Here is a 12,828-nt window from a genome sequence, read left to right on the forward strand (position 1 = left end):
AATTCCCCTCACCAGCACCATAACATGTTCCGGACGCGAGTCCTTAATCATTACATACATACTGTAGATATGGACTACAGGCTCCTTACATCACACAGTCTTCTAGAAATGGACTAAAGGCGTCTTACATCACACTGCCTTCTTTTGTAGTTACGCCTCTGTATGTAATTTATATTGGCTAATCCAAAAAAGTAACCAGGAGGTTGCATAATGTAAATGCATGGAATATTTACTGGTAATTACTGAATGGATTATGAAGAATAATTATAAATCAAGTACACAGTGTTATTATTGGATTAAAATACTTTGCTTTCATAATATTTAATTGTCATAATATTTCCTAGCCTTTAACCCTTTCCAGTATGTAGATTGTTTAAATGACTGCTCACTTACCTCCAATACATTGTATATGCTCTGTATGTCAGCAAATAACAGGAAAATGCAGATTCCCACCTGAATCAACAATACAGCAGAAAACGCATCTAAAAAAAAATACATAATTGGAACAATATTGTGTTTTATTCAATTTCTATTCAATTTTATAAATCTAACAACCTAACATGGAGAATAGTACTTACAGTTGGTGTATATCGGCTTTCGGAAAGGCTTGCCTTTGGAGAATACAAAAGCCACAATTATGCAGTGGATAGTAGTCAGAGGCCACAGGGTTGTCGTCTCATAGCTTTTGTGGCTCATATTCAGCTGAGAACTTGATTGTATATTTGCAGTGGTGTTATGACTCGATGCACTGATGTTTACCTGGTTTATGTTCCCATAGATGCAAGTGCTGGAAATATATTAAACAAAACAATATAAAGATGAGGTTATTGCTTCCCTATTATTGTAATAAAGCGCTCTTGTTTACTTTTGGATAATATTAGATAAATATTTTACATCTCTACACATAAGATATTAATCCCTAGATTAAATACTAATTCTATTTTATTTTTCTGAACATTAATTTCTCTAATTTATTCATGAAGACCTCAATTCTTCCAATTTACTTAAGTCAAGATCATGACATTTCAGCTCCATTTCATCATTGCCTTTGCGCCTGTTTTATGCCATTTGCTCCTTTTTTTTTTGTTTGCACACAATTCATTAATCTATTTTGGCTATTTTGAAGTCTTTGCTATATGTGCTCACTTGTTCTTTTTTCATTTTCCAATTTATAAGCAGAGTTTAGCAATTCCAGATATATTAGTCTGATTCATCAATCGTTACTTTTAAAAGGTCACACTATTTGGCGCATCTCCACTTCAGTCCCTCCCTATTTGCGTGCACCAGTATTTTGGCACAATTTTTTCACCATTTTTCAAAATGTGCCTCTTTTTGCACTTAACAAAATCTTTAATATAGTTCATGACACAATACTAGACTATTTTGGCTATGCAATATATTAACAAAATGGCTAATAATTAGGGATGATCGAATACCTCAAATATTTGGCAACGCCCATATTCGCCGAATAGGTAGAAGCTATTCGACTATTTTGCAAATATTCGATGCGCAATGTAAGTCTATGGGAAACCCGAATAGTTGCCGAATAGCAACTATTCGGGCTTCCCATAGACTTACATTGCGCATCGAATATTCGCATAGCGGCGACCTATTCTTCGGATATTCGCGAAGCCGAATATTGCCGAATATTTGTGATATTCCATCATCCCTACTAATCATACAAGACAAAAAAGGAAAGTAACTTAAAAATCCATTATACTAATTTCCCGTTAGGGAGTTTTTTCCATTTTTATTCAGTAAATTTAAATGTTTTAATTATTTATATTGGAATTTTAAATCACGACATTTAATTTTAAAAGTACTATGATACTGTATTGAGTTTTCCTACATAATGCTTATTGATACTTACGTGTCAGGATTTGCAGTGTACCAAGGTTGTTGCTGGACAACAATGAACCCATATACTTGTATTGCTATAGTAAAAAGTACATGCAATACAACTGATAACAAGAGAGGGGGCGACATGAGCTGGGCCGGAGGTCTGTATGGAGCAAGTTTGGGATATGCATGATTTAAACTCACTGGAATAAAGAAGAATACAAATATGATTTTATTAGCATTTCATTTGTTTTTCCTTTACATCATCAACATGCAGAATATACTGTATGTGACTGTATAGCAATGAGTATTTTTTATAAATGAACACACAAACAAAAATGAAAAAATTAAAACATACTGTACATCTCCATGATTTATATATGTATATATATATGTATATGTATATATATATATATATATATATATATATATATATATATATATATATATATATATATATATATATGTCTATTTATTTATATATATATATATATATACATATATATATATGTGTATATGTGTGTATATATATATATATATATATATATATAAAAAAACACTGTATAAAGCAAGTAGCAAAAGTTCCCTTTCCATAATTCAAATTTACTACTCCTAAAAGGGGTACACAATAATTAAAAATATTGCTGGTTTAATCATAAAAACAACGCCACACTTGTCCATATAATGTGTCTGTTTGCGGAAGCTAACAGAAGCACTCCTGTCAAAATTTTTATCTTCTTCATATATTGAAGTCATCAAATTATATAGCACTCTGCACTTAAAATGGCTCCTTTTGCCACTTTATACAGTTAATTCTTCTCTTTTCCATTAGTTCTATGATATCACATGATTAAAAAACAAAGTAGCTGAATCCGTCTAAGCACTATGTAGTAACAGAAAGTATCTTTTCCCTGCATGAGTCATCACTGCAAAAGTCAATGGAAAGGGGAGGAGCGGAGATGGGTCAGAAGTTGAAGAGGGGATGACTCATGCAGGGAAAAGTGATTTCCTGTTTTTGCATAGAGCAGTGAAAAGAGAAGAATTAACTAGCTATACAGGCAAAATGGGCAATTTCAGGTTTCAAGTACACAGTGCTATGTAATATAATGACTGCAATATATATATATATATATATACAGGTGCAAAGTGGTATGATATCTTAGCGATATACAGATGGCTAATTATTGCACAAGTAACTAGAGATGAGCAAACCTGTGGAAGTTTGGTCTGGCGGGTTCAGATGGACTTTAGATAAAGTTTGGTTTGGGACCCGGATTTGACCTGAACCCCGATGGAAGTCACTTATTGGGCAGTTCAGGTCTCCACCCACATGCAGCCATTCATAAACAGAAGACTTTTGAGGGATGGTGGCCAAGATTTTTCAGTTATTTGTTTTTGATGGACACTACAGTCATGGACAAAACTTTTCAGAATGACACCAAAATTATATTTTCACATGATCTGTTGCCCTCTGGTTTTTAATTGTGTTTGTCTTATGTTTACATCACATACAGAAATATAATTGCAATCATATTATGAGTACCAAAAGGTTATATTGACAGTTAGAATGAGTTAATGCAGCAAGTCAATATTTTCAGTGTTGACCCTTCTTCTTCAGGACCTCTGCAATTCTCCCTGGCATGCTCTCAATCAACTTCTGGACCAAATCCTGACTGATAGCTGTCCATTCTTGCATAAGCAATGCTTGCATTTTGCCAGAATTTGTTGGTTTTTGTTTGTCCACCCGTCTCTTGATTGCCCACAAGTTCTCAATGGGATTAAGATCTGGGGAGTTTCCAGGCCATGGACCCAAAATCTCCATGTTTTGTTCCATGAGCCATTTAGTGATCACCTTTGCTTTATGGCAAGGTGCTCCATCATGCTGGAAAAGGCATTGTTGGGCGCCAAACTGCTCTTGGACAGTTGGGAGAAGTTGCTCTTGGAGGACATTCTGGTACCATTCTTTATTCATGGCTGTGTTTTTAGGCAAGACTGTGAGTGAGCCGATTCCCTTGGCTGAGAAGCAACCCCACACATGAATCGTTTCAGGATGCTTAACAGTTGGCATGAGACAAGACTGGTGGTAGCGCTCACCTCTTCTTCTCCTAATAAGCTGTTTTCCAGATGTCCCAAACAATCGAAAAGGGGATTCATCTGAGAAAATGACTTTACCCCAGTCCTCAGCAGTCCACTTCCTGTACCTTTTGCAGAATATCAGTCGATCCCTGATGTTTTTTCTGGAGAGAAGTGGCTTCTTTGCTGCCCTCCTTGAAACCAGGCCTTGCTCAAAGAGTCTCCGCCTCACAGTGCGTGCAAAAGCACTCACCAGCCTGCTGACATTGCTGAGCTAGCTCAGCACTGCTGGTAGTCCGATCCCGCAGCTGAAACAGTTTTAAGATACGGTCCTGGCGTTTGCTGGTCCTTCTTGGGCGTCCAACAATGGAAGCTCTCTCCTTGAAGTTCTTGATGATGCGATAGATTGTTGACTGAGGTGCAATCTTTGTAGCTGCGATACTCTTCCCTGTTAGGCCCTTTTTGTGCAGAGCAATGATGGCTGCACGTGTTTTTTTAGAGATAACCATGGTTAACTGAAGAGAAACAATGATACCAAGCACCAGCCTCCTTTTAAAGTGTCCAGTGGTGTCATTCTTTCTTAATCATGACTGATTGATCACCAGCCCTGTCCTCATCAACACCCACACCTGTGTTAATGGAACAATCACTAAAACAATGTTAGCTGCTCCTTTTAAGGCAGGAATGCAATGATGTTGAAATGTGTTTTGGGGGTTAAAGTTCATTTTCTTAGCCAATATTGACTTTGCAAGTAATTGCTGTTAAGCTAATCACTCTTTATGGCATTCTGGAGTATATGCAAATTGCCATAAGAAAAACTTAAGCAGTAGACTTTGTAAAAATTAATATTTGTAGCATTCTCAAAACTTTTGGCCATGACTGTTCATCCGATCATGTTGTTGTTACCCCCAGTGCGTGCCGATCAAACACTGCAATCGCCTTGCACTGGGCTGAGAACCGAGCATAGTGATGCTCGCCCAAGTGGTTTGCATACGTAAATTACCTGAACTCCGAACCCAAACTCTATTTTTTTTTGTAAAGTCTGTGTTCAATACGAACATCGAACATCAAACCTAGGTTTCACTCATTTCTACAAGTAACCCTTTAAAGAGGACCTGTCAACAGGTCAAAAGTTGTCATTTTTTTGCTCTTATTTCATTTGTGCTGCTCCTCTGAGTATTCATTTTCTGTTTTGTAAATCCACTATAAAGTTAAAGATATATGGGTCTTAGTGCTAATTTTATGGTCTTTACCATGTGGGTGTGCAAAGAAAGGACTCTCAAAGGGCATGTCTTCAGGTTGCTTATTAGCCTTGTAAGCAACTCCAACATGGTAAAGACCATAAAAAGTAACACTAAATAACAAGGCCCATATCTCGGATTGGAAAATAAAAAAGCAAAAAGCAGAGGGAAGCAGACATAATAAAATATGAGCAGAACCAAAAATGGCTACACATGTCCTGGTCCTCTTTAAGCCTCTTCTGTATAATACAATTAAAATGAGCATAGAGCCATAAGAAGATTTTGCATTAAATGATGTTTGTTTCTTACTTGTTAAGCAGACAACTATAGTCACAGCCACATCTTGAACGAGGAGCTGATAGTTGGAAAGAATATTTATTTGCTATAAAAAAATGAAAATGAGAGAAATAAAATTGTATTGTATGTATAAAAGGATGATAAGTAAAATACCGTATTTTTCGGATTATAAGACACACTTTTCCTTCCAAAAATGTGTTGCTGTGCTGGCTGCGGTGGGGGCTGTGCTGGCTGCGGTGGGGGCTGTGCTGGCTGTGGTGGGGGCTCTGCTGGCTTCAGTGGGGGCTATGCTGGCTGTGGTAAGGGCTGTGCTGGCTGCGGTGGGGGCTGTGTTGGCTGTGGTGGGGGCTGTGCTGGCTGCAGTGAGGGCTGTGCTGGCTGTGGTGGGGGTTGTGTGGAGCAGGGCGGTGTGGCGGGTGAGATGCTCTATCGGCAGTGCGGGCTCCAAATAATGGTGCCTGGAGTCAGCGCGTGTGCAGATGGAGCTCTCGGCTCAAGTTCGCATCTGCGCACACACCGCCTCCAGCCCATTGATCTTCCAGTGGACTTAAGGAAAATGGTGTCCGGAGGTGGTGCGTGCACAGATGAGATCTCGGCTTGTCATTGAGCCAAGAGCTCAATCTGCACCTTCGGGCGCCATTTCTTTGAAGCCTGCACCGCCAACAGAGAATTTGTGAAACCCACCACACCGCTTTGTTCCACACAGCCAGCATGGCGCCCGCAGACAACACAACTCCCAGCACAGCCCAAACCACTGCCAGCGCAGCACCTGCAGAATCGCCCTCTTTTAGAACCGCCCCTGCTTCTTGTGACCCCCGCTTCACCACTGCTGCCCCTCCGGTATAACACCACCACCACCTTTTTTTATCTTTAAATTTGAGGTGCATTTTATAATCCGGTGCATCTTATAAAATGAAAAATAAGGTACTTTTCTTGAACAAGTACTGTACACTGTGTAAATCTTTAAGTCGATCAAGTTCAACCTATAGCCTATGCAGTAATCTCTATTTGCTAATTTACATATTTTTTTCTAAAATGAGAAAAGTCAAATGTTTAATACATATACAGAATAATAATAATAATAATAATATAACATGATTATTGATAAGCAAGTTTACCCAATATAGTAGAAGTAGACAAACAAATTGGATCATGGCATAAAGAGTCATGTACTTGAAAACACAGAAGGATGTGACCAAGGCCGCCCTTCCTTCCCTAAACAGAAAAATATGTGTTAGACTCAGAAAATCATCACAATCATTGACCAATCAATAATCAATCTTCACATACACACACGCTAAAAGATCATACAATGACATTTCTATCCTAACGAGGAATGGTGCGCAGGTGAACTTTTTTTTTTCATAGCTAAAATAGGCCAAATATTCTGTACTGAACTATACTTTATAGAGCTTAGACCTTCATTTTGCTGCTAAAGAGCTAATTTTCAAACAGAAAATTGGAGCAAATGTTGCTGCTCGTAGTGAGCAATCACAGCACAGCTTTGCTTCATATTCTGCTCATTAGAGATGAAAGCTGCACTAATTTTGATTATTATAAGCTCAAGGACGTATTTCTTGACCTCTACCTGTGAGTCCTGTATATGAATTAGCAGAACGCTCCCATCACCAGCCTCTGTCCTACTCTGCACTCACTATACAAGAATACATAGAAGCCTGTCACTCACAGCTCCTTATGACTTCATTCAATTCAATACCTAGCCATATGCATAAAGCTCCTTAGTGCCCTCTAGTGGTAGCTATAGTTAATTATTTCATATTATGGCTACATAAGTAATTCGGAGCTGTGTGTCAGAAAGAACAGCTCTATTCTAAGAATAATAAGCAAATAATTATGATTCTAACCATGAAATGATGTTCAAAGGTAAAGTTGCATGTCAAAATGTGGCTTCTAAAAGAAAACACTGGATATATTCTTATATGTTTTCAACAGGTGATGCTGTATTTATTTGCACAAGACACATCCTTGGTTAAGAATTATAGGGAATCTGTCACCCCAAAAATGAAAATTAAATTACTTAAAGATCAGCCAGTTTCTGATAAATGTTGCCTATTGTTTGGACATCATAAATCTGCTATCAGGTTCCCTATACCGTATATTTTTCAGAGTATAGTATATTTGCGCAAAAGTTAAATTGTTTTACATGCTGTACATCAAGCACCATAGTAAAGAGAGTGAAGAACTAATAAAGCAACACTCCAGCAGGGGGGTTTCAGTGCTGGAGTGGTGCTTTTAACTTAAGGTTCCTGCCCCTAGTAACATATTCACCCTCCGGCATTTACACCTTTTTTCGGCGTCGTTCTGGTCCTGTGGTGCTATCTTGTGATTGCAATTTCTAAATGGCTGCAAGTCAGAACTTACATCACAACCTCTCAATGTAAGTCTATGAGAGCCAGAACAAGACTCTCATACACTTAAATTGAGTTGTGACCTCCAGTGCGCTGCATGAAACAATGAAGCATTCGGAAGGTCAGAAATCACAGGAGACCATCCAGAGTGGCTTTGATAACAGAGAAAGACACCAGGGGGTGAGTATAAGACTGGTGGTAAGGGTCTTAGATTTAAAGCACCACTCCAGTGGTGAAAAAAAATGCTGTAGTGGTGCTTTAATGCTGTGTCATATAGTTTTGCTGTGATATTATTTGAAACATAATAATAATATTAAGCACAGACTATTTCACCTACTTTATCAACTGTGGGATGCATCCTATGTTAGGAGTGTGGGATGTGAATGGAGAGGCAACGGATGCTTCTTGCTCAGAGAGAGATATTCCAGCATGTGCTACCTTCAATGCCTAAAAGAAAGTATCATAGAATTTAGTGTAAGGTTCTTCTGAAATGTTATGGTTTTGTAGTCAAAGGGTTATTCTGAATTTGTCTCTTGAGCAGCTCATGACTCTGCAGTCTCATTACTTCCTGGATTATGGCAGGGCGGGCTCTCCTATAGTATTTGAGGGACATTTTTGGTGAGACACATTTGCGATTGCCTTGCGTGTATCATTAATATAGAGTGTGAGTCCATGCCGGTGTTACGTTGCCACCGTAGTCCGCTTCAGAGACTTCTACTCCAATCGCCAGGCGACGCCATGTTCCTGCCGTGGATGGTGCTGGTGATGGGAGAGTTGTCGATGCCAGTGGCACCGGTGGGCGCAGGCTCCGATCATCCATTAGGCTGGGTTATCTTGGGATCTGCAGTACCACTGGCTGACTGTAGGCGGCGTGTGTTTTCCAGCTGAAGTTGCCATCATTCTGCTACAGCCAATGGGAAGACACCACACCTTTCTTAATTCCCCTCCTGTCTGCTGACCTCTGCCAGAGATAGTTCTGATTTCCTGGCTCCTGGTCCGCCCTGTTCTGTTTTGTGATTCTGGTGTTCTGACTTCTGCATGTTTTCTGACTACCCTCCTGCCTGCTGTTTTTGTACCTCGCTGCCCGATCCGGATTTGACCTCTGCTACGTTTTCTGATTTCGTCCTTGCCTGCCGATTCTGTCCCTGTTCTGCTATTCCTGGTTTGACCCTGCCTGATGACTACTCTCATCGGACTGCAGCCTTCCACAGGTAGTGATCTCCAGGACCCTGTGTAATTCCAAATCCCTGTATAGGGGTTAAAGGGTTTCAGGATTCTGGGGGTCCTGCTTGGTGAGTGGCTTCCCTCTAGCCTATCCATTACATCCCATCTGAGTCTGTGGATCCAGGCAGGTGTAACAGCCAGGTGATGCACCGCAAAACTCGCACGAGATACACGCGAGGCAATCGCAAGTTACATTGTTGCATAGTTACTTAGGTTGAAAAAAGACCATGGTCCATCTAGTTTAACCTTCCTCCACCAATTATACATTTGGTCACTAAGTCATTTATAACCAACAATGTTTTGTGTACTGAGGAAAACATCCATCTCTTTTTTTTAAAAGCTGTTATAGTGTCTGCCATTACTACCTCTTGTGGTAGGGAATTCCACAGTGTGACTGCTTTAACTGTAAAGAACCCTTTCCTATTTAGCTGCCAGAATCGCTTCTCTTCCACTCGCAGTGAATTCCCCCTGGTCCTTAGTATTGTCTTTGGAAGAAATAAGTCATGTGCCAGTCCTTTATATTGACCACACATTTATAAAAATAAAGTGTGACACCGGCCTAACTCTAAAAATTTCAAAATCATAATAGCTCTCATTGGGATATTTTTCTGTCATTTGGTAACCTAGATTCCCCCTCTTGTGGTAATCTACAGCAAAAATACTCACTTTGTGATTTGCAACATACTATTGAACAATAACAAGGAGGAACAATATATATTGTACTTACTCCACAATCATTGGCTCCATCACCACACATGCAGACATAGTAACTATTGAAGACAAAAACAAAATTAGTGAGTACCATGATGTGCATCACTTACAAGTAAATTAAAGGGGATGTCCAGTACTGGGACATCCCCTTCTCAATCTCCAATTTTCCTCCATGTTAATTGATAACAGCTATACTCACCTCCAGTTCATGTGCCATTCCAGTGACGTCAGCACCTGCTCTGCTTTGGCTTGTGTAATAATGTTATGTCACACTAGCCCTACAGACAATTGGCGGCCACTTCATTTTTACTTCGTATGGATAAAACTGACACCCAGAAAAAGTGAGAGCATGTGGCTGATCTTAGACTTGCTCTGGATGTCAATTATGAACTAATAAGCTGACAGTGATTGACTGCAGGACTCACATGACATAACATTGTTACACAAGCCCAAGCAGAGCAGGTGCCGATACCGCTGTAATGGCGCCCGCACTGGAGGTGAGTATAGCTGTTATTATTTTACCAGGGAGAACTATGGGGATTGAGAAGGGGTTGTCCGTGTAGTGATCAACCTCTTCATAAAAGCACATGTAGGAATAAAAAAAAATCAAAGCCAAGTGTTCAATTGAGGGCTTCAAAATTCAATGTTTGTTTTTCACAGGTACAGGTAGAGAGGAGCAAACTTTGTGCACTAGGCGCTGAGTGCCAGGGGGTGTGATCAAGCCATTTTGCCTTGGCTGGAGTATTTAGATACCGGTCTAGGTAGAGTAAAGTAAACCTATGCCAAAGGTAAAAAGAGCTAAGTGGAGGCTGTGGCATCATGTCAGTCTATTTCAATGGTACAACTATTTATTTATTTTAGGCTTCGATACTTGGCTGCTCTGTAGCTCCGATCCATCAGAAAACATGTATAATCAGTGCTTAGACTTTGACTGTATTGTTGAAGTCTACATTACAGTATCTTGAAATCTGTTAGCTTCTTTGTCCCTAATTTACTCTATAGTGCATATTATGCAGATATATGACAAAGAACCAGATAATAATTCTCGACTGTATCAAATTTGACCAACCACACAGGTTATTAATGAACAATTATAGTCCTGACACAAGGTGGCCATCAAGCAGTCAGAAGCAAATGTGTTGAAAGTTTATTTGGCAGAGACATTCAGATTTGGCTATAAAATTTGATTCCTATCTAATTTATTTGATGCAAATCAAATTACCCTATTATGTTCTCAGATCTCTCAAGACCCCAAAGAACAATAAACTATTGAAAAAAAACAATTTTCATCTAGCCCTCGCCTCAATTGGTTGCCATTTCAGTCTTCAGTCATTTTGCCCACTGAATCCAGGCATCTACTGTCCGAAGATACAAAGATGTGGTGGGAGAGGAGCAACAGAGCAGAGCAAAGACCAGAAATGGGCTGTGCGGCGGCATAGGTGAGCAGCACTAGCCAAAGGTGAGTATATTTTGTTTTACTTTTTAACCCCCTCCTGGCCATTTGGTATACAGGAAAATTGCACCACTCAACTTTTTTTCTAGATTTACGAAAAGCTAAACAGTTAGAATTCAAATTTACCCAAATCTATGAATTTCAAGGAAAATTCAAGACAAATTTGATTTTGAATTTTTTCTCTCATCTCTACCACCACGTAATTCAATACTATAGATTATTTCACTTGTAAAGCATTGATCACTAACTTAAAAACAACTGCCTAAAATAATTTTCTAATTTGTTTGTTTAATGTGGTTATTAACATATAAAATGGTATATATATATATTCTGAATAAAGAAATAAACGCAACACTTTTGCTTTTGCTCCCATTTTTCATGAGCTAAGCTCAAACACCTAAGACTTTTTCAATGTAGACAAAAGGCCTTTTTCTCTCAAATATTTGTCACAAATTTGTCTAAATCTGTGTTAGTGAGAACTTCTCCTTTTAAGAGATAATCCATCCACCTCACAGGTGTGGCATATCAAGACCCTGAGTAGACAGCATGATTATTGCACAGGTGTGCCTTAGGCTGGCCGCAATAAAAGGCCAGTCTAAAATGTGCAGTTTTACTGTACTGGGGATTTCGGAGGGGTCAGAAAACCAGTTAGTATCTGGGGTGACCACCATTTGCCTCGCTCAGTGCAACACATGTCCCTTGCATAGAGTTGAACATGTTGTTGATTGTGGCCTGTTGAATATTGGTCCACTCCTCATTTGCCCACTCAAGTCAGTTACGACAATGAACTGCAGTCAGGTGGAAACCTTGATGAGGACCACGAGCAGCAGATGAGCTTCGAAGAGACAGTTTCTGACAGTTTGGCAGAATATCTTTGGTTATGCAAACTGATTGTTACATCAGCTGTCTGAGTTGCTCGTCTTAGACAATCTTGGAGGTGAAGGTGCTGGATGTTGAGGTCCTTGGTCTGGTGTGGTTATATGTGGTTTGTGGCTTTGAGGCGGGTTGGATCTACAGCCAAATTCTCTGAAACACCTTTGAAAATGGCTTATGGTAGAGAAATTAACATTCATTTCATGGGCAACAGCTCTGGTGGACATTCCTACAGTCAACATGCCAACTGCACGCTCCCTCAAAACTTGTGACATCTGTCCCATTGCGCTGTGTGATAAAGCTGCACATTTTAGTGTGGCCTTTTATTGTGGCCAGCCTAAAGCATACTGTAATAATCATGCTGTCTAATCAGCATCTTGATATACCACATGTATGTGCTCACTTAAGACTAAGGGGTACTTCTCACATAGCGAGATCGCTAGCGAGATTGCTGCTGAGTCACAGGTTTTGTGACGTATCAGTGACCTCATCAGCGATCTCGCTGTGTGTAACACTAAGCAGCGTCGTGGCTCCTGCTGTGAAATCGCTGATCATTACACACTGTTCTGGTTCATTTTTTGCTCGTTGGTCTCTCGCTGTGCAGCACACATCGGCGTGTTTGATGGCGGGAGACAAATGAGCACCGACTCTGTGTAAGCAGCGCGCGCTGGTAACCAGGGTAAATATCGGGTAACTAAGCAAAGCGCTTTGCTTAGTAACCTGATGTGTACCCAAGCTATGTATATAG

The 12,828-nt window shown here is 39.7% G+C and overlaps 1 pseudogene; it reads right to left on the reverse strand.

Annotated features, from left to right (window-relative positions):
- The window catches only part of LOC142297275 (putative cation-transporting ATPase 13A4), a 100,401-nt pseudogene that overhangs the window by 14,451 nt on the left and 73,122 nt on the right, over nt 1-12,828 (reverse strand).

Source organism: Anomaloglossus baeobatrachus, chromosome 3 (assembly GCF_048569485.1).
Source record: "Anomaloglossus baeobatrachus isolate aAnoBae1 chromosome 3, aAnoBae1.hap1, whole genome shotgun sequence".
NCBI lineage: Eukaryota > Metazoa > Chordata > Amphibia > Anura > Aromobatidae > Anomaloglossus > Anomaloglossus baeobatrachus.